The sequence below is a fragment of the Phascolarctos cinereus genome, unplaced genomic scaffold, assembly GCF_003287225.1.
Source record: "Phascolarctos cinereus isolate Bilbo 61053 unplaced genomic scaffold, phaCin_HiC Scaffold_4;HRSCAF=312, whole genome shotgun sequence".
Classification (NCBI taxonomy): Eukaryota; Metazoa; Chordata; class Mammalia; order Diprotodontia; family Phascolarctidae; genus Phascolarctos; species Phascolarctos cinereus.
The window spans coordinates 652623127-652645955 of NW_027555847.1; the positions used below are offsets into that span (position 1 = coordinate 652623127).

The window sequence follows — 22829 nt, forward strand, 5'->3', positions numbered from 1 at the left end:
AGAGCACACTGGAAAACTTTGTGCTTGACAGGGTTAGAATTCAGCCCCACAACCAAAGAGGGTTCTAGCATTTCCAGAGAAATAGCATAGATCTTTGTGATATCCAGGAAAAGATGCTGGAGCTCTTAGGCAGCATCTCCGTAACTCCTTATCCAAGGATGTCTAGAAGACTTTGCATCAGTAGCAGCAGTCAAGACCAGGAAGGGATGTGGAGTCATCTTCTTGGCTCAGTCATCCAAGGGGTTAAAAAAACAAACAAACCTAAAACTCTTAAGACTGACAGGGGTCACGTGTAATTTCATCTTGAAAAGGAATGAGGGAAAAGAGGACCTCCCTTATCTTAGGGAGTCATTTATTGCCTCCCCTGCCCAGACTCACAAATAATTCTTGGCTGGGTATTCAGAAGGACCTCTTTCCAGTTTCTCACTTTGAGTGAGGCAAGGCCTGTTTAAGAAGTGAGTCAAGGGATGGCCCCTTTAATAATTAAAAAAAAAAACTGAGAGGGGGAAGACCCTCAAAGTTGCTGGCCAAAAGAGAAACACTTATTCTTTACATGCACTCTGAGCCAGGAGGGCCCAAAAAATAACCATCAAGTGGTGCTTGGACAGGGACCTATTACTGTCCAATCAATGAGATCCAGAGTGAATTGAGTTTAAGGCATTGTCTTTGAGAAAGAAATCTAGCCAGTAAATCCTAAGATAATTAGGCAGGTTTCAGCCATCAAAATTTATCTTCCTTTAGGCAGAACACCCTCAACTAAGGGCATAAAACCCCCCTGCATCCTGGGTCTTCTCCAGTCGTCCTGATGTATATCTGGCCACTGGACCCAGATAGCTCTGGATAAGAAAGTGAGGCTCGTGACTTTGCATAACCCTCCTTCCCTCAAATCCAATTCAATGCAAGTCATGTTATCATCTCGAATGATGTCATAGTCACTCTTCCAGAACAAAGGACAAACCACAATTACCAATATAGCCTCTGACCAGAACACTGCTGATTCATTTTATCTAGATGAACCCAGAATGGTGTGAATTCATTTAATATTTTCCCTGCTTTGGGAGAAACTATATAACATATGTAACCTGGGATTCAAACCACGCTTAGGGCATTTTATACTCCACTATATACACAGGGTTAATTGACTCTACTACTTGAAGAGAATTCTGATGCTGGATGACATGAGTTAGTGCAAGAACTTTGGAAAGAGCATGTGCTTGGTTCTAGACTCTTCAGAACCAACTTCATGTACATCAAGTGAGACTTACGAAGCAGCAGACATGTAAGGGATGCTAGCTTCTCATCATATTCCTAATTTCCAGGTTGCCTTCCCAGAAACTTTGCGAAATTTTCACTTTGGTGAGGTCTGGCCCTCATTCTTAGTTGAACCAAGGTGTCAACTCACTCTCATCTAAAGAGCTCATTCTCTGTGGGCTATTTTTTGATAGATGCTAATGCATATAATTTTTCTGATTTCTGTTTGCTATCTGCTTGGATAAATGAGTTTACTTGCTATTATTTTTTATGGTATTTAGTGAAATCAGTATTTCATAGGAAGGAGCCAAGCTGGTGGGTGTAAATTCCTTTTAATACAGAAAGAGAAGCATTTTTAAAATCAAAATTGCATCCCTAGATCCCTAGTATTTAGATATGATTCTAGTCCAGTACCTATCTCAGAGACTGGAGATCAGAGAGGTCAGTCAGCTTTCTGGACATTCTCCTGCTCCCCTGAAGGCAGGAATCACAGTATTCCTTGGAGAGGGGTAGTGAGAAGATTCTGGGAATATCTAACGATGCCTACTGCAAGCTATATTTCAACAATTCATGTGGACATAATCTACAAGGGCTTATACAATTCCTCTCAATTTCCAAGCTGGTAATTCCAGCTGTATCTTCATTTTTCTGTGACCTTAGCACAATCACCCCATTCTGTGAAAACACTGATTTTGTATTTTATATTTTAATTTCACTCTATAATTGATTCTATAACTATTATTTCATATAGCAACCTTATCCCTTTTCTCTGAGTATAGAAGCTCATGAGTTCAAAAATTCAGCCCCCTTCTCTCAAGTTAGATGCAAAGGTTTAAGTTTTCCCACAACCACTGTTAAAGAAAAACTCCGAGCTATGTTTAGAGATTCAATACTCTCCAAAAAAACCCTAAGGGAATTGCTACCTCAGCACCACCTGCAAAATCACTTTGTGTTAAGAAAACTTATGCCTCATAACGTCAGCTCCTGAGAAACTCTGTATGTTATCCTTGAGAACATACAAGCTCATCTGACCCATCTTACGCCTAATTAAGTGTGATCTTATCTCACTCCCAGGCATCCGTGAGTTTATTTCCCTGGTCCACACTCAATAGCTTCAGGATGCGTCTGAGTTCCATAAATCCAAAAAACAATTCCTCTAAGACAGAGAGAGGTGGTCTGTGTCCCATGTACGTGGAAACCTTCTTAACATAACCAAACATGATCCCTCACCCCCATGATGCTGGCCAATTGTGATTTTTTTTTCATTTCTGTTCTTGCTTATAAATATCTTTTGGCTCAACTGAGGCAGTCATTAGACCCATTCTATTTTCAGGTTCGCTTCCCATTAATAAAATGTTATATTTCTCAAAGAAAATGTGTCTCAGTCTACCTTTTGTTTGAATTTCACCCAAAGTGCTCCACTGCATTGGCTATTCCCATACACAATACACATAAAACATCTTGGAAAGATGCAATTAAGATCACACACATGTTATAAATAGGCCCACCAAGTCCCTTCCCCACAAAGTAAGAAGGCTTAGTTCCTGGCCAATAACGAAACTATTGTCTGGAGTGAAAGAAGAATCGTTTAATTACGTGCATGGAGGCATTTCCTTTAATGACAGAAGTGTCCTGATACAGAAGCGAGAACAGGCTTTATACTGTTATTCTGTTCAGTCCTTCCTGCAGAGCTTGGTCCAAACTCTTCTGGGTTGTAACCTTCCGGTCCCCCTTGTTTCCATGTCCCTCCATAACATGTTTTCTCTGCCCTATCATACGTTGTCATGCGTCTCATGTTATGCAAATTAATAAAAATCCCTCCCTGGGGTGTGTTGGATAATATTTACAAGGCTATTAAGCCTGCGTAGCAGAAAAAAGTCAGTGACTGTCCCTTGAATCTGATCAGTTTGAGCCAGTTTCAGCCTAAGCTCCCTTTATCAGAAACTCTGCAGTTAGCCACCTTCTCCTTCTGAAAGCTGATTGGTCAATGGTGCTTGCTATCTTAATCACCTTGAAACTGCAACATCTTGTGGAAACCTAACTTTTTATTATTAGTATTTCTCACACATACAGACACACACACATATGGCATCCACATGACCTTAATCACAACCACCCATTCCACCACTGCATACTTAAATACAACAAATAAGTACGTTATAGGAGCAATGAATACTATGAAAGCATGCCTGTTACATGAGGAAGAATATAATCAAAAAAGACAGGACAGCAGTAACAAAAACTCACCTTAACAGCACTTTAATATTTACAAAACGCTTTCCTTACAATGACCATATGAGGAAGTGGAGATGTTATTCCCATTTTACAGAGGATGAAATTTAGGTTAAGAGAGACTGTTACCTCCCAAGTTCATATGGCAAACAGCAAAACCAGGACTTAATCCTAGATTTCCTGTCTTTAAGTCTTTTGCACTTTCCACTAAACCACACTTTGAAGAATGCCTTGACCAATGGGAAGACGTCATGAAGTAGAGAAGGAAGATTATGGTAGGAGCTGTATTTTAATTTCTGTACCCATACAAGCTAGGCTAGTCTTTATTTAAAGTGTATTGGGCGGGCAGTGAGCAGACCTCTGGCCAAGTCCAGAGGACCCGAGTTCAAATCCAGCCTCAGACACTTAACACTTACTAGCTGTGTGACCCTGGGCAAGTCACTTAACCCTGATTGCTTTACCGAAAAACAATAAAGTGTATTGAGACCACTGGCTTAGAGGACTAAAAGGCTCAGGCTGCCAACATCATTTCCATATCTTATTACAAAACAGCAATGAAAAACTCCAGGCAGCCTGTCAATAAACACTAAGCACCTACTACATGCCAGATACTATGCTAAGTGCTGGGGATAGAAAGGCAAAAGGTAGTCCCTGCTCTAATGAGAAAAACAATATGCACAAACAAGCTACATACATGACAAATTGGAAATGATCTGGAGGGAAGTCACTAGAGTTAAGATGGCTTGGGAAAGGCTTCCTCTAGGTGGAATTTTAGCTTGGACTTGAAGCCAAGGAGGCCAGGAGGTGGAGATGAAGAGGGAGAACATTCCAGGAACGGGAGACAATCAGTAAAAATGACTGGAGTTAGGAGATGGAGTTTCATGTTCAAGGTACAGGAAGGAGTCCAATGTCCCTAGAGAGTACATGGAGGAAGAGGGGTATAAGACTAGAAAGTGAAGGAGGCCAGGTTATAAAGGACTTTATAAAGAACTTAAATAGGATTTTGCATTTGATCCTGGAGGTGATAAGGAACCACTGGAGTTTATTTAGTGGGGTAACACCATCAGACCTATGATTTAGGAAGATCATTTTGATAAGCTGAATGGAAGATATGCTGTAAGCACACTCTGATGCCCATGTTGTGCAGAATGATGGGCAATTCAGACAATAGAGCATTGATTAGCAGAATCGACTCAAGATATCAATGACCATCCTTGCTCAGTATCCTTCTCTTACTATGAGTAAATCTGTTAACTGCTGAATGATCTCCATGTATCTCACTTTGTTCCAATATCAAACCTAAACTATGAGGGGACGGAGCTGAGTCAGGCCCACCCCAGAACAGAGGTGGAGAGAATCTTGAAATGGACTGCCTTCCTGGATCCCTAAATGAGCATTAGGACTTCATCTGGGTCCTCGGTTGGAGTCCCTATCTGTCCCTCACACTGTGCTACAGAGGAAAAAACAGTATGGGATCCTCACAACTTCTAGTCACTGAATGCCTTGGTCTAGTTTAGTCCAGGGTGGAAAATGTCAAATTCTTCGTATCTCAGGCAAAGTCTGACTCAGGCCAGTCTGGAGGATCAGGCTTAGGGCTGGAACAAAATGAGATATTCACAGACCATCCAACATTTAACAAAAAAGTTTACTTAACAATAGCATGGAAAGGATACTCAATAAGTATAAAACACTGGTTCAGGTATATACAGAACCACTCATCTCCATTCAGAAACTCATGAGTATAGTGATTTAAATGTCAGTGGGATATCTGACAAATCTAAGGGGTAGTGAATTCACCATGGATTGGCCTTTTTATACCCCACAGGACTGAGAAAACACACCAATGGCTTAATCCCTCTTCTGGGATTCTTTCAGGGATAGCTTTCCTGACTTTAAAGAGAGAAAAAGAGCTCAGCCCACATAGCAGAGGCCCTAATAGAGGTTACTTCTACATTATCCAATGAGAAAATAAAAATTGGTTCTATTTTGTATTTGATTTTATTCTACATCACCAACATTTTGTATAACTGCCTAAGTAATGTTTGCCTTTGAATTAAGTTCAAAGTTCTAGGTTCTGAAGTTCAGTCTTTCTCTCTAAGTTTAAAAGTTGCTTCCCTATAAATCAGTTTAATGAAAAGAAACCTGTTATCTCTATACCACTAGTTGTCCTTGTACAATTAGAGGAAATCTGTTATCTATATGCCCTTAGTTATTCTTGCAGGTAAACTGAATCAATTTCCTAGTAGCAAAACAGGAGGGGTTGTTGCTAGCCCCACAATCCTGATTTCCAGCCAATCATATTGTCTCCCACACCTATGATGCTTCTTACTTTGTAACCAATCGTATTGTCTTCCCCCATCTATGATGCATCCTTCTATGTTTTGGATACTCCTCCTTTTGTCATTAAAAATTATCTAACTGCCCTTGTTTGGCTTGCTGAGGAGGCTGAGATCCTGTTTATTGGTATATTTATGCTTTGCTAATAAACTGATCATGCTTGGAACTTGTGCTTCAGTTTAACCTTAATTTTGATGATAACACTGGAAATATACATTAAATTAGACTACATCTACGTAAGGCGTCCCAACCAAGTTAAGAGAGAAATTATTACACAACATCCCAAAACACCAAAACAGAAACAATGTATGGAAGACATAATGTAAGTTTTGCCTTCAACAAATATCCTATCTTAGGCATCCTTCAGCAACCCATTTACAAGGTCACTCTTAATGAAAAGATCTTAATCTGAGGTCCATGGACCCAGTGGGTCTCTAGACAGATTTCAGGGAAGTCTATGAACTTGGATAAGAAAAAAAAATCTTTATTTCAATATAAGTGATTTCCTTTGTAATCTTACATATTTATATGCATTTAAAAATATTATTCTGAGAAGGGAACCATAGTCTTAACCAGACTGCCAAAGGAGTCCATGACACAAAAAAAGTTAAGAATCCCTGCTCTAAATGCATATCTGCCACTGAATGGGGACTCAAAAATTCTTGTTCAAAGAACAGTGAATTCAGTCTTGCCACTGGTATATGATGACTATCACAGAGATCATCCCAATGAGCCAAATTCTTGGTAGACCACATGACTATCCAACACAGTCCCTGTTAAAATATACTACTTACTGACTCCTAGATATTGTGAATTGGTAGAATAGTCTCCAACATGGCAAACACAATTAGAAAATTAAGAATAGTAAGATGGTGACAAAATGCTGAAGACACATTTATAAGCCACAAACCATCACCTTCTTGTTACACATGAAGGTATTCACCAATCAAGTCAGATTTTCCTTAATAAATCTTTACCCTAAGGCTAAGGAATCTTTCTCATAGAGGATCTGATACAGATTTATCATCACTGGCCCTCAAGGTACTGCTTTCTATCAAGGCATATATTTTTTACCCTTCCTTGATCAGGATTCTGTCTCAGATATGCCATCTGTATTTCTTTTCATATGCTCTATTAGATATCTTACTATCCCCACCCTGAGCAATCGAATTAAAAAGTAGAATGTGCTGCTAAAGGCACAACATGGAAATTGATGAACAACTCCTTTTTTATTCAGGGATGGGAAGCCTACGTCCAGGAGGCTGTGTAAGCATTAAGTCAAAGACCCCTTTTTGGTCATGCCTCCCTCATAGTGAGGCTTTATGGTGTCATAATCATTCCCTTTCAAAGTAACTAGATTTCTCCTTTTTCCAAAATTTTTTCCATCCCTCTTCCATTTACTCCAATGATAATGTCCCCATTGAATCATTGGTGACAATTCTTTCGAGCCTAAGCCTCATCCTTTCGAGTGCTAATTATTCTTCAGCCAGCAGCAGGAGGGAAAGTTCTGCCTCAGCAAGAGGTTTAGACAAATCCTCAATATGTTTGGTGCTAAAAGTGGCTGTCAGCCAGGGAGCACTTTGGGATAAAGGGGCCTCTCTGGTTTTCTGAACCTACCCTTTATTGATTCAGGCTGCCTCTGTTTTCCACATGTCCACCCCTGCTTCTGTGCACTCCTCATGCTGCTCCTTTTCTGGAACTCTGTATAGCTCAAAGCTTCCACAATCCATGGTACAACAAGAATTCCACTGGTGCCTTCTGTTGCCTGCTAACATCAGATGTCTTAAATCAACGGATTTCCTTCTTTATGCTGTAGCTTAAAGTTCATCACACCCAAGTCTGGGTTATATCCTTCCACCTCATCTCCCTGGTGACTGAGATCCAAACGAATCATGGTCCTTTGGCTGACTGAGAAAGCAGTTGTAGGTTCTTTCTGGAAGATGAGATCTTTATTCATTTTTTGCCCTAAATTCCCCTTTCTTCTTTCCTCTTGCTCCCAGTTTTCTTATTTTGGGCCTCAAGCTTTCCTTTATGTTAAGCAAAATGCACTTGTTAAAGTACATATTAAAGCTTATTCCTTTTGTCATAACTACCCAGTATTCTCTTTTGTGAAAATCTCAAAGCACCAAAAGCAGCTACAATGAACAGTAACTATTCCTATTCAGTATAAATTATAAGATAGACAAGTAAAATTGAGCTCTGACTGAAGGCTTTCCCCATTCCTTACATTAAGACTACAATGAAAGAGGTTTTCCCCCCATTATGAATTCTCTGGGGTTGAGAAAGACTTTGTCTTCCTCACATACATTATAATGATAGGGTTTCTTGACAGTACAAATTCAAGAATTTAGTATGTTTAGTATACACTTCCACTGAATGCTTTCCAAAATTCACTGCAAAGATAGGATTTTTCTCCAGTATGTTTTAAGTAGAATAAGGTTTTCTAAATGAAGACTTTCCCACATTCTTTACACTGATAGGATTTCTCCCCAATATAATTCTTTTAAGTAGAATAAGTCTCACTTTCTAACTAAAGACTTTCTCACATTCATTGCACTGATAGAATTTCTCTCCAGTATGAATATTTGGTGTTGTATGAGGTTTGGATTCCTATAGAACACTTTGCCACACTCATTACAGACATAGCTTCTCTCTAGCATGAAGTCTTTGGAGTTGACTAAATTTTGCAGTCCTATTCAATGTGTTCCCACATTCCTTACTAAAAGGTATTTTCTCCAGTATGATTTATCTTAAGCTGACTAATGCTTTTCTCTAATGACTTTTCTACATTCATTACACCAACTGGGTTTCTTCCCAGTATAAATTCTACGGAGTTGAGTAAGGTTTGCACTCCAGCTGAGTGCTCTCTCACACATTCATACAATTATGAATATTTCTCTCCATTATGAATTCTCTGGAGATAAGGCTTGCTCTCTGACTGAAAGCTTTTCTACATTCATTACAGTGAAAGGGTTTCTCCAGAATATTAATCCCCTGGAGTTGAAAGGTTTTGAATTTCAGCTGAAGGCTTTCCCCGTATTCATTACACTGATAAAATTTCTCACCAGTCTGACTTCTCCAGAGTTGAATAAAATTTGCACTCTAACTGAATGTTTTCCACATTCATTACATGATAGGGTTTCTCTAATGTATTCTCTAGATTTTCTAGAGTTGGATCAGCTTTGTACTCCAATTGAACACTTTCCTACATTAATTTCACTGGTAGGCTTTCCCTCTAGCATGAATCCTCTGAAGTCACATAAAATTTGCATTGGCACTGCATGCTTTATGGCATTAAACTAATAGGGTTTCTCACTGATGTAAATTCTCTGGAGTTGAATGCAGTTTGCATTCTGACTGAATATTTTCTCATATTCATACACTAACAGGGTTTCTATGTAGTATAAATTCTCTGATGCTGAATGAAGCTTGCCCTCTGATTGAAGACTTTCCCACCTTCATTATAATGATAAAGTTTATTCATTATTAATTACTTGGAGTTGAGCAAGCCTTGCCTTTCAAATAAATGCTTTCCCACATTTATTACAGTAATAGGATTACTCATACTATGAATTCTCTGTAGTAGAGTATATTCCTACTGAAGGCTTTTCCATATTCATTTATAAGGATTCTCTCTGGTGTTAATTCACCTATGTATAACATGTGAGTTAAGTCCATAGGTATTTCTCACATTCACTACTTGTAAAATGTTTTTCTCCTCTTTGAATTTCCCGACATTATTTAATGTTTGAAATCTAGATAAAGACCTTCCTGTATTCATGACATTTATATCGTTCCTCCTCCAGTACACATTATGTGATGTCCAAAAGGGTATAAATAGTATTTGAAATTTTTAACCTGTATATCATATTCTTGAGGTTGAAGTGGAAGAATAATGTAGACAAATAATCTTTCCTAAAACTTCTCTGGGAAAGGAATTTCCTTAGGCTCTTCCCCACATGAGTTCTTGGCTGTCTTTATAATTTGCCCTAATGGTTCACAGCCTCCTCCACAAATAGGAAACAAGGATCACCTTTCAGGAGTATTTATAACACCTCCTTCAGAAAATTTCTGATCTGGAGTCAAAGGAAGATTCTTGGCCTCTCCAAAAGAATCTGAAATAATAAAACAGAAAAATTAATTTCTTATGTTTCCTATACTGAAAGGCAACTAACTAGAATAATATAAAGATAATTGTTGATATTAATATGTAAGATAAGTAATTTTTTTCAGTAGTTTAAAATTTTTTCATTGTAATCTTTAGTTGGTCTGGAAATGAAGAGCTGAATCCAATTCAATTAAACCACCATTTATAAAAGACATTTAAAAATCCCAATATTAGAAAACGAAATTGAAGAAGCCATAAATGAACTCCCAAAGGAAAAAAATAACTCAGAACCAGATGAATTTATAAGTAAGTTCCATCAAATAGTCAAAGAACAATTAATTCCAATATTAAACAAAGGTGGGAAAACAGGAAAGATCTTTCCAAATTCATTCCATGATAATATGGTTCTGATAACTATAGAGAGGCAAAGAAGAGAAAAGAAAATCATAGAACTACATCCTTAATGAACACTGACCCAAAAATTATAAGTGAAATTTAAGCAAATAGGTTACAAAAATATATTAGAAAGATTATACATTATGACAAAGTTAGATTTATGTCAAGAATGCAGGGCTAGTTCAATATAAGGAAAACTATAAATATATTAAGCCATGTTAATAACAAACAAAAACTACAAGATCACGTCAATAAATGCTGCAAATGCTTATGACAAAAGCCAATATCCACTTCTGTTAAAAATGCAACAAAGCAGAGTAATATAAGGACTTTTTCTTAATCTAACAAATATCTATCCAAACTCAAGAGCAATTATTATATGTAATGGAGAAAAAGTCAGAGGCAGTTCCAATAAAATAAAGTGTAAAGCAAAGATGTCCATTATAACAACTACTCTCAACATAACAGATGTTAGTATAGCACTGAGAAAAAAGAAGTCCAGTGAACAAATAAAAACAAAGAGGAAAAAAATTTAACACTTTTCACAGATATTTCACAGATATCAACACAGAAAACTTGAGTCAACTAAGTTAACTGAAACTAATAAATTCTACAAAGTTGCAGGAAAAAAAATAAACCCACATTAGCATTCCTGAATATCTTTTGTTAAATATTTTTTTAGTCAGTAAAATCTGTCTCCTTCCCATCTCTCCCCTTTCTCACCAATTAAGAAGGGAAAAAAATGTTACAAATATGTTTAGTCAAGCAAAATATTCCAGCATTAGCAATGTCCAAGAAAAAAACTGCCAATTTGCACAATCAGGAAGTGGGCTCTATGCTTCATCACGAGTCCTCTGGAGTCATGATTGGTTACTATGATATTCTAAGCTTTAAAGTCTTTCAAAGTTGTCTTTAGCATAGTCATTGTGTAACTTATTCTCCTAATTCTGCTCACTACATTCTGCATCAGGTCATACAAATCTCAGGCTTCTTTGAAGCCATCTTCTTCATTTCTTACACAATAATATTCCATAACATTTGTATGCCATACCTTGTTCAGTCATTCCCCAAATAATGGGCATGATGTTTTCTATTTTCTGCCACCACAAAATAGAGCTGCTAGATTTCTGTACATCCTTAGAATTTGTCTTGATTAGGTCTCATCACTACCTTAATATGTCCTCCCTATTATTCCTCCTTCTCCCCTTTCCTTTCCATTTCCCTGTTGAGTGACAAATATTTCTGTATCCAACTGTCTATTCTTCTCTTCTCTGACCAGTTTAGATGAGTGAGGGTTGATAAATTTATCCATCTTTCCTTTCCCTTTCCTCTCCCCAAGTGTATTCCTCTTCCCTTCCCATCCCATTCAACTTTTAGAATCATCAAAACATAAGAGCCACTCCTAGGCCTTCTAATTATACTCCATTTATGATTCCTGATGATGACAGAGTTCTGAGGAGACATATGTATTATCTCTTCGTACTACAACATAAACAATTTATCCTCATTTAGTCCTTTATCATTTCCATTCATACTTATGTTGCTCTTAATGGCTGTGTTTGAATTTCAAAGTTTCTACATAACTCAGTCATCTATTTAATTAAAAATCTACTTTGTTCCTGTATGGGATTATACTCAGATTTGCCGGATAAATTATTCTTGGCTGTAAGCCTACATTCTGTGTATTCTGGAATATCACTTTCCAAACTCTCCTTTCCTTCATAGTAGTGGCTTTTAAATCATGTGTGATACTGACTGAAGCTCTTTAATACTTAAATTCTTTCTTGCTGCTTGCAGCATTTTTGATTTGACCTGGAAGCTCTGGATTTTGAACATAATGTTCGAGATTTTTTGTTTGACGATTTATATCAAGAGGTGGACTCTTTCTATTGCTACTTTGCTCTCTGGCTCAAGGAGATCCGGGCCATTTTCTTTTATGACTTCTAGAAATATAACGTCTAGGTTCTTTCTTTGGTCATGGCTTTCAAGCAGTTCAATGACAATTAAATGAACTTTCCTCTGTTTTCCAGTCCAGTTGTTTTTGCTGTATCTTATATTCCATTTTTTCAGTCTTTTTACTTTGTTTTAATATTTCTTGCTGTATCAGAGTTATTTTAATTTTCAGGGAGTCTGTTGCTTGGGCAAGGTTTTGTATCTCTCATATCAAGCTATCAATTCCCTTTCCAAAGTCTTCTTCCATGGCTCTCATCCTTTTCATTTTTTCTTCTAGTGCTCTCATTTCACTCATAAAAACATAAGTTTTTAAAACTCTTTATTTCTTTCTGGAATTCAAGTTGAATTTGTACCCAACTTTGACATTGTAGCCATTTTGGAGTAAATCTCTTCTGGATTTTTGTCTTGAGCACCCCTGTGACCATAATAGCTCTATGTGGTGAGATGCATTTTTTTGTTTGTTCATTCTTCCAGCCTACTTCCTGACTTTGGGCTTTATGTTAGGACAAGGCTCACTGCAATTCTAGAGGAAAAGTCTGGGTGGGTCCTGCTGCTGCTTTCTTAGGGAAAGTGTTATGTTATTTCAGTATCAGATATTTCAGTATCACAAGGACAGCTGTCTGAGGATTTGTAAGCTTTCAGTGATTACAAGTGGTTTGATCCAGGACCAAGTCTAATTGCTACTCCCCCAGTCTGAGCTCTATAAGTTGAGAGCTCTAAAAGCCCGCATTCATGGGCTTGTCCTTTTTGGTGTTCCAGTAGACTGCTGATGCACTCAGCCATTTTAGCCATTTGGAAAGTTTTGCAGTTTAGAGTGACAGAACTTCAGGTCCCCCTTTTGTATTGTATTCCTTCTCTGGTTATTCTGCAGTCTTCAGACTGGGCTACAACCTTGGAACTGAGATCTTGCCCCACTCCTGGGGTCTGAGACATTTAGCCACTGCTTGCTTTTAAACTTGAACTTTGCTCAAAGTACAGCCTAAGATTCATGACTACTCCTTATTTTAGAACACTTCACATAGGGACAGATCTTCTGCTCAGTCTGTCCTGAATCTGTGACCTAAAATTGGTTAGTGGGCAAAAGAGCTGCCAGTTTGCACCTTTTCCTGCACCCCACACACATTTAGGGTGCTCTATGCTGGATATGAGAGACCTATTCTTGCCCTGCTGCACAGCTACTCCTTAAGATGGAATATTTTGCACTTGTTCTTGGCTTGTTACTATTCTCAGTATCAAAGACCTCTATGATTCCTTATACCAACCTGGATTAGGAAAATGACTCTTTTTTTCTTAGATTTCTTGATCAGGATTCATTCAATCTAGTACATTTTTTGATCTTTTGAGGATTTGTGCCATGGGGGTGTGGGACAATGGGGTGAGGAGCTCACTGTACTTCTTCCTGATTCTCCACTATCCCAGCTCTGCTTTCACATTCCTGTATATTAGCATAAAATACTGGGGAGTATATCTACCAAGATGTACCCAAGAACTATAATTCTATTTATAGAAATAAAAGATCTAAATAACTGGAGAAATATAAATTACTCACGGGTGGGTAAAGACAATAAAAATGGTAATTCCTACCTAAATTACCTATATAATGCCAGACCAATCAAACTATCAAAGGATTATTTTATGTAACTAGAAAAAATAACAAAATTCATCTGCAAGAGCAAATAGTAAATAATCTCAAGGGAATTCACAAAAAAAAAGTGAGAAAGGGGAACTAGGAGTATCAGATCTCAAACTATACTAAAAAGCAGCAAGTATCAAAATGAGTTGGTACTGGTTAAAAAATAAAAGGTTCAATCAGTAGACAGATTAGATACACAACAGAAGGAAAGGAACATAGCAACATAGTGTTTGATAAGCCCAAAGACCCTGATTTACTGAAGTAAAGACTCACTATATGACAAAATCTACTGTGAAAACTGAAAAGCAGTCTGGCAGAAATCAGGTACAGATCAACATAACAAGATATACTCCAAATGGACACATGACTTAGACATAAAAGGTGACATCATAAGCAAATCAGAGGTGCAAGGAACAAATTACTTTTCAGATCTTTGGATAGCTAAAGAACTCACAAACAACAACAACAACAACAAAAAAGATATAGAGGACCAGAGAAAATGAAATAGACAAACTTAGATTATGTAAAACTAAAAAGTTTTTGCACAAACAAAACTAATACAGTTAAAATTAGAAGGTAAACAATAGGAAAAATCTTCACAGGAAATTCCTTTGATAAAGGTTTCATATGAAAGCTATATAATTAACTGCTAAATTCATAAGACTAAGAGTCATTCCCTAATATCTAAATGGTCAAGAGATACAAAAGCAAGAAGTTTTCAAATTAAGAAATCCAAGTTACCAACAATCAAAATGAAAAATGCCTCACATCACTAATAAATACAATTTAAATCAACTTTTAGGCTCCTCCTCATACCCATATTCTGGTAAAGATAGCAAAAAAGAAAAATGACAAATGTTAGAGGAACTATAGAGAAACAGGCACACTAATGCACTGTTGGTGGAGCTGTGAATTAGTCCAACTATTCCGAAAAGCAATTTATAACTATGTCCTAAAAGTCACTAAATTATGATATCCTTTGACTCATCAATATCTCTACTAGGCCTACATTCCACAACTGTGAAAGACTTTAGAACTGTTCAATGAAATGACAAATAATAATTTCAGAAGATGAAATATGCTATCTATCTTCTGCCAAAGAGGTCATGGACTTAAAATTAGAAATATATCTTTACATTTGTCTGATGTGGGAATTAATTTTGTTGAATTATGTATATTTATTATAAGGTTTTTGTTTTTATTTTTATTTTACTGTCCAAATGGGGAGGGGAAAGGAAAGAAATAAGCATTTATATAGCACTTACTATGAGCCAGGCACTGTGCTAATTGCTTTACAAATATTATCTGATTTGGTCCTCACAACAACCCTGTGGGATAGGTGCTGTTTTTATCCTCATTTTACAGTTTAAGAAACTGAGGCAAGCAGAAGTCAAGTGACTTACCCAGGGTCACACAACTAGTACGTGTTTGGGGCCAGATTTGAATTTAGGTCTTCCTGACTCTAGGCCCAGAGCTCTATCCATTTTACCACTTAGCTGCCTCAGCACAAGAAGTAAAAGGGAGGGAAAAAATGCTTGTTAATTGGGAAAATAAAAATCCATTAAAAAAACCCTCTTGCACAGGGTCTTGTGTACCTTGCCTGGAATACACAGATAAAATAAGACATAGTCCCTGACCTTAAATAGTTTACTTTGAAGAAGATCAAGCTTGTGGCAGAACAAATAAACCCGAGACTGAAGAAACACGGTGGCCCTTAGGGAAAGCACACGTACAAAGAGATTCTATCAAGGTAGATAATGGAGTCAAATCTTTCTTTAAACTAGATCTGATAATATCTGACAATACATGTAGATAAGATACTAATATAAAACATCAAATCCACTTATAGACTTGGTCATAGATCAGTAGAGCTGCTAGGACCCTAGAGATTACCAAGTCAAAAATAATCATTTTCACTGATGAGTAAACTGAGGAGCAGAGAGGCTAAATGACTTACTGAAGTTTATACAGCTGGTTTTGGCAGGGCTGGGACTAGAATCCATTCACTAACTCCCATACAAGGGTTATTTCCCTTACACTATGGTTAACACTACCCAGAAGGTAACTGTGTTAAACAATCTAAACCACCAATAAGAAGTATTCTTTCTTCGCTCATTTCTACCTGTCACCTTTTTTTATACTGCCTTCCAATATTTTTTTACTTTTCCATCCTGCTTGCTTCCTCTTTCTTCAGTAACTTAACCAAGCAAAGGTCTCACTCCTTTTCTCCAGTGTCTCAATGCAACCATAAGTAATACAATAACCTCCATCCAATAAAACTTTACTTTTGTCCTGTAAACCTTATTAAATCCACCCTCATATCCCATATCCCTTGAAGACTGTCCACGAACTCTCAATGAAGAATCCCTGAAAAGGATGAGGAAATACTTCCCAAGAAGTTATCTAACTGCTCTCTCCTCTTGCTTTGTGTAGACATATGATTTTTAAAAAAATTCTGACCTTAACAAACACCAAATAAAATGGGTATTTCAATATACATAGTAAAACCAAAAGAGTAATGCACATGAGGATGGAAATTTCAATTATCTATAGCCTGCTCTTTTTAAGAATAAATTCAACCTATAACTTTCAAAATTGCCTTGCTTGTGTGTGCTTCTTTCTGGCATTCCTTTTTCTCAGCTTTTTTTTTTTTTTAAAAAGATGTCTCAATGACCTTATTTTCTTCCTTTTTTGGCTACCCTATACTTATCCTCTGTCACTTTCTCAAACCCCCCCCCCAACACAAACACACTCTGGAAAAAAGAAAAAGAAAGCCCTCATAATAGATATCTGTAGTGAGGGAAACCAAATTCCCACATTGGATATGTCTAAAAATATATGTCTCATTCTGCATCCTGAGTCCATCACTTCTCTCTCAAGAAATGGGTAGAATCATAAGTCATCTTGAATTGTGTTAGTCATTGTTTGGAGTTCCGAAGTGTCTCAAAGTTGTTTTTTTTTATATTATTGTCACTGTATAAATAGTTCTCCTAGTTCTGCTCACTTCATTTTGTATCAGTTCATAAAGTCTTCTCAAGATTCACTGAAACTGTCCCTTTCATCATTTATGGCAAAATAATATTCCATTACATTCATATACCATAATTTGTTCAGCCATTCCCAAATTGATGGGCATCCTTAGTTTCTAAGTCTTTGCCACTACAAAAAGAGTTGCTTTTAAAAATTGTATATAGATACCTTTCTTCTTTCTTTGATCTCTCTGGAGTATAGTTCTAATAGCAGCATAGCTGAGTGATATAATTCCAAATTGCTTTCCAGAATAACTTGGAAAATAAAATTAAGGGGTGAGAGAAGATTATACTGGGAGAAGGAAAAAGGGAGAAGTAGAATGGGGTAAATTATCTCACATGAAATAGACAAGAAAAGGCTTTTACAGTGGAGGGGAAATGGGGGAAGGTGAGAGGGAATGAGTGAATCTTATTCTCATAGGATTTGGCTTAAGGACAGAAAAACATACACAATGGGGTATGGAAATCTATCTTACCCTACAGGAAAATAAGGGGGGAAGGGGACAAGAGAGCAGGAGGTTGATAGAAGGGAGGGCAGACTGGAGGAGGCGATAATCAAAAGCAAACACTTCTGAGGAGGGACAGGGTTAAAAGAGAGAATAGAATAAATGGGGGATAGGATAGGATGAAGGGAAATATACTTAGTTTTTCACAACAGGACTACTGCATGATTACACATCTATAACCTGTATCGAGATGCTTGCCTTTTCAATGAGGGTAGGTGAGGAGGGAGGAAGGGAGAAAATTTGTAACTCAAAGTTTTAAAAACATATGTTAAAAAGAAAAAAAAAAGAAAACATAAAACCACTCAACTCTTAATTTGCTTCTATTTTTTTTTTCAGACTGAGAACAAAACTGGTTAAAAGGGAACTGGAATTCAACATAGGTGGTTAAAAAAAATTACCGAATTATTCAAGTTGTAAGGCTCAAATGACTTAACATTTGTTGTTCAGTCATTTCAGTTGTCACTCTTCATGACCCCATTTGAGGTTTTCTTGGCAAAGATACTGGAGAGGTTTCCCATTTCCTTCTCCAGCTCATTTTATGAATGAGGAAACTGAGGCAAACAGGGTTAAGTGACTTGCCTAGGCTTATACAGCTAGTAAGTGTCTGAGGCCAGATTTGAATTCAGGGAGATGAGTCTTCCTGACTCCAGGGCCAGCACTCTATTCACAGCTGCCCACACTACTAAAAGAACTTGTGACCATGACTACTGAGCTACTGTTGGTGATATCTGAAATGTCATGAAGAAGAGGAAATGGGCAGGACTAAAAATGGATAAATGTGGTCCTGATTTTCAAAAAAGGAAGAACATTCAGAGGTGGACTCATCCATATCTTGCTGTAAATCCTCCAAAGGAAGTCTTCCCAACATGTTGGGGGCCTTCCTCTAATTTTTTTGAAATTTTATAGACGCCAGTGAACTATGAGAATTTTTCGCTTTTGGCACATTCTCCTTTTTCAGTCACATATCATTCTGACAGCTTCCTTTACATCACTTCTATGCAATTCTTCAATAGGAATGTGTTATAGCTTACTCCTGTCCACTATGCACCTCATGTCGCCTTTTGGGTGACAGTCAACTTTTAATTCTTTGGAGGCTTTGGTATTCTATGAATTGCTGTCATACAGCATCAGTCAAAAAAATAACAGCATTAAAAGTATGCACTTCAGGGAGAAGCACAGCGTCATTAAAAGCACTGTATTGTTACTCAAAGGCAATGCAACATGATCTCTTCAAACTTCCATTCTGGGACTAGTTTATTGTCCACACATAGTATCTGTACATAATAAATGTACTAATTAACAGCTCCATCAGCCCTCATCCAACTGCACAGCAACCTGGACAATAGGCATTCTTTATCTATTTGGTTTGGCCTATGGGGATATTTAGGCTGAACTCATTAGTGATTACAGACCTTATTTAAGAAACCTTGCAATTCCAGAGACTGATACAACCAATACAATGTTACTGGCAAACAAGAGTATCTGAAGACCTCACAATTAGGGGATCTGTCTTCCATCTGGATTAAGCACTGGACATTCTGCATGACAGTGGTAAACACTGTTGTGAGGAAACATCTTCTGGTATTGTGCCTCATTTGATATTAATAATTATAGGACAATAGAATGGTTTTATCTGTTATCTTTCAAAGAACCTTAAATTACTTTAACCTACAGATGGGAACAACTAATTGAAGGGCCTTTAAGGTGGCATTTGACTCTACCAATAGTTTTAACAACAAACACAGTGGAATCTTGTATTTTCTGCCCTTTTCAGTCAATTACATAACTAAAGATGTGGTCTGCTGTAAAATATCATTTACAAAGACCTGCCTATTCTTTTTTCATATCTTTGTCAAGGATGCTCTCTATGCATGTACAAATTACCCTGGTTAAAAATTATGTAGAAATGTAAAAGCAAGCATACAGCATACACGTTTGAAGATGTTTGCATTCTCTCAATCACCAATTTTTCTATAACAATGAAGTCCACAATTTTTTGGCTCTACAATGTTACTATTAATACTCTTACTACCATCTCATATTTATTTATTATGAGGTAGCTAGGTGGTAGTGGATAAATCACTGTACTTGGGAGTCTGGAACATCTGGGCTGGAATCCTGCCTCAGCCACTTACTAGCACTGTGGCGAGGGGCAAGGCACTTCTCAACTTGTTTCCTCATGCTTAAAAACAAAACAAAATAAGACAACTTCACAGGGTTGTTGAAGATGAAATGGGATAACATATGTAAACATTTAAGGGTTGTACATTAGCTAGTATTGTTATTATATGATACTTTAGAGTTGACAAATCTTTGTATATATCATTTAATCCTGTGCCCTCTTCTCTCTCTTTATACTCTTTCTTAATAACCTGATCAGATCCTATGGGTCTAACAATTATCTCTTTGCAAATGACTACAAGATCAACATACCCTGTCTCAGTCCCTCTCCTGACCTTTGGTTCTGTATCAATTGCCTATATTTCGTATTGGATGTTCCATAGACATCTTAAATTCAACATATCTAAAAACGAACTCAATATCATTCTCCTTAAACCCTCTTTCAAACTTCCCCATTTCTATTCAATGTACCACCATCCCTAATATTTGCTCTCCTTCATTCCATATACCCAATCAGCTGTCAAATCTTGCCATTTCTTCCTTCATAACATCTCTCACATCTGGCCTCTTCTTAGAGATCATCACAACAGTCTCCTAACTGATCTTCGCTGTCTCAAGTTTTTCACAATTTCAATCCTTACCTCACATTCCTACTGAAGTCATTTTACTTAAGCATATTTCTGATCATGTAACTCTCCTACTCAACCAACTCCAGTGGCTTCTTATTGCCTCTAGAATAAAATATAAACTCCTCTGTTCAGCTTTTAGAGCACTTTATGACCTGGTCCCAAAAGTACCTTTCAGGCTCACTGAATGTTATTCCCTCTCCTGCATTCTATAATCCAGCCAAACCAGCCTTCTCTGTGTTCCTCATTCATGACCCCCCATCTCCTTTCTGTTTCTGAGCCTTCAAACTCTACGCCTGTAATACACTCTCTTTAAACTCCCACTATGCTGCCCCTCACTGAATTACTCCTTCCCTTTAAGACCACTCTCCAAATGAAGCCTTTTCTTTACCTGCCCCAACTGCTGGTGCTTATATTTAAGCACTTTTTATATTTAAGCTGTATATATTTTTATATATACTTGTTCCCATTCTCATTAGAACAAAAGATCATTTTAAGTAGGGAAACTCATTTCATTTCATTCTTGGTACTTGTCTCTTCAGTGGATAGCAGTGCCTGGCACATAGGTGGCATTTAAACTTGTTGACTGATCTTCATAATAACTAAGCGAGGTACCCCCACCGACTAGCAGGTAGAAATTTCTTAATGTATACTGAATCTGTAGAACTGCACTGAGATAAAAAACGTTAATGTGATGCCCATTTCAAAGAAGAGAAAACTAAAAAGGCACAGAGGTGAAGTTCAAGGCCACATAGCCAAGACGGGGCAAAGCTAGAAGCCAAACCGAAATCTTCTGACACTAAGACCACTTCTCATCCTGTAAACAACTCCTGTACAGGGAAAGGGCTGAACTAGATGGTCTCTAAGATGCTGTTCAACTTGAAGAATCTGTGCTCCTTCCTAAGTGCTCATCTAGCTTCCTTTTGAAGCTCTCAAGCCATTAACACCCAGGCCAAACCATTCCATTTCTGAATAGTTCTACTTGTTAGGGTTTTCCTTATATCAGACCTAAATCTGCCCCTCTGCAACCCATTGCTTCTACTTCTGCCCCTTGGGGGTGGTGGGGATGGTGGAATCTAATAGTGAAAGCCTAATCCCTCTTTCCCGGCACAGACCTTCAAAAACTAGGGCACGGTGATCTTGTCTCTGCCCACTCTCACTCGCCAAGGCTTGTCTTTTCCAGAACAAACATTCCCAGTTCCTTCAACCATTCCTCGAGGGACATGGTTTCTAGTCATCTCACGACTCTGGCTCCTCTCTTCTGGACGTTCTCCAGCTTATCAATGGCCTTCCTAGAATGGAGAGGGGGGATGCAGACTGGTCATTCTGCTCCACGTGTATCCGAGCCGTGTCCAAGGCAGGGCAGCGCAGACCACGCACGGGCCCCGTCACCCCAGCCCTGCTGAACTCGTTTGAGTCGCCTTCGAAGCTCGCCCCGCTCCCGCCGCACAGGTGTAATCCCGAGAGAGGCAGCCTCTTCGTCAGGAAACATAACTTCTCAGGGAAGTTTTCGCCGTTTCGGCCGGACTCCTTCTACGTCTTTCCCACATCTTCCTCCTTTCACCCGCCTCCAAACTAGAAAATGAGGCCGTTAACGAATGGCCGTTGGCCACTAACCGGAAACTCCGCACGGAATCATTAAAGGTTATTCAACAGCCGGAAGAGGCATTGCAATTGCGCCGGAAACCCCGCCCCTAAAGAATCAACCACCGAGTAGACCGTCCTCCGAGTTTCCTAGAGTAGCCACGGAACCACAGAGGGGGATTGGGGAAGGGGGGGAGGAACCGGAGCTTGAGCGCTCGGAGCGGGATTACGACTCCGCACTTCCGGTCCGTATCCTCCGCGCCCATTGTCGGGGTGGGGGGAGGGGAAGAGTCTCGCCTGGGACCTGTAGCTGTGGCCGCGACTTGCTCCCTGGGGTCCGCGTGCTGGCTGTTATACTTTCCTTGTCTCTCTCCGCCCCATGGCTCCCCATTGCTGTGTCCTCTTTCCTTCCTCTTCTTTATCCCTTTCTTTCCCGCTCCTCCCTCATTCTCCTGATGGAATCCAACTCTCCCGCTCCCACTCCCGCCGTTTTACCTTTGGGGAATCTGAGGCCCGGTCAACTTAAGACTTGACCAAGGTTACACCGGCAGTAAGCGTGAGAGGCAGAATTTGAACTGAAGCCTTTGGCCTGCATTACAAAGAATGTCCCGTACCCTCCAGTTATTCCCTTCATCCCTTTCTTCCCATTTCCTCACTCCTCTTCCCTCTTACTTCACACCTGCCCTCCCTCCCCTCCCCAGTCAACCCACTCCTTCCACGTTCTTTCTGTGTATCTGTTTCCCTCATCTCATCATCGATAATGTTTCTCTTATGCTCCAGGTATTATGCTAAACACTGGAGATACAAAGGAGATAAAATGAAGTAGTTTCTCTGTGCATTGTGTATATACATAGGGAATAAATGCGTCATCATCATCATCATAGCTTGCATTTAGCCAAATGGTTTAAGGTTTGTAAAGTGTGTTACAAAAATTATCTCATTTTATCCTTACAACAACCATGGTAGGTAGGTGCTATTATTTCCCCCATTTTACAGATGAAGAAACTGAGGTAGAGGTTAAATGACTTGCACAGGGTCACACAGCTGCTAAGT

The 22829-nt window shown here is 38.4% G+C and overlaps 1 long non-coding RNA gene across 2 annotated transcripts; it reads right to left on the minus strand.

Moving 5' to 3' along the window:
• Positions 1-3494: 3494 nt before the first annotated feature.
• Positions 3495-21873, minus strand: LOC144457052 (uncharacterized). Of its 2 annotated transcripts, XR_013486366.1 has the most exons (3): positions 21308-21864; positions 9854-9935; positions 3495-7753 (listed from the first exon to the last, which is right to left on the minus strand). It is a non-coding gene; the product is annotated as an uncharacterized LOC144457052 (long non-coding RNA). The 2 variants fall into 2 exon arrangements; XR_013486365.1 differs by having other exon boundaries at positions 3495-9935; positions 21308-21873.
• Positions 21874-22829: the final 956 nt, after the last annotated feature.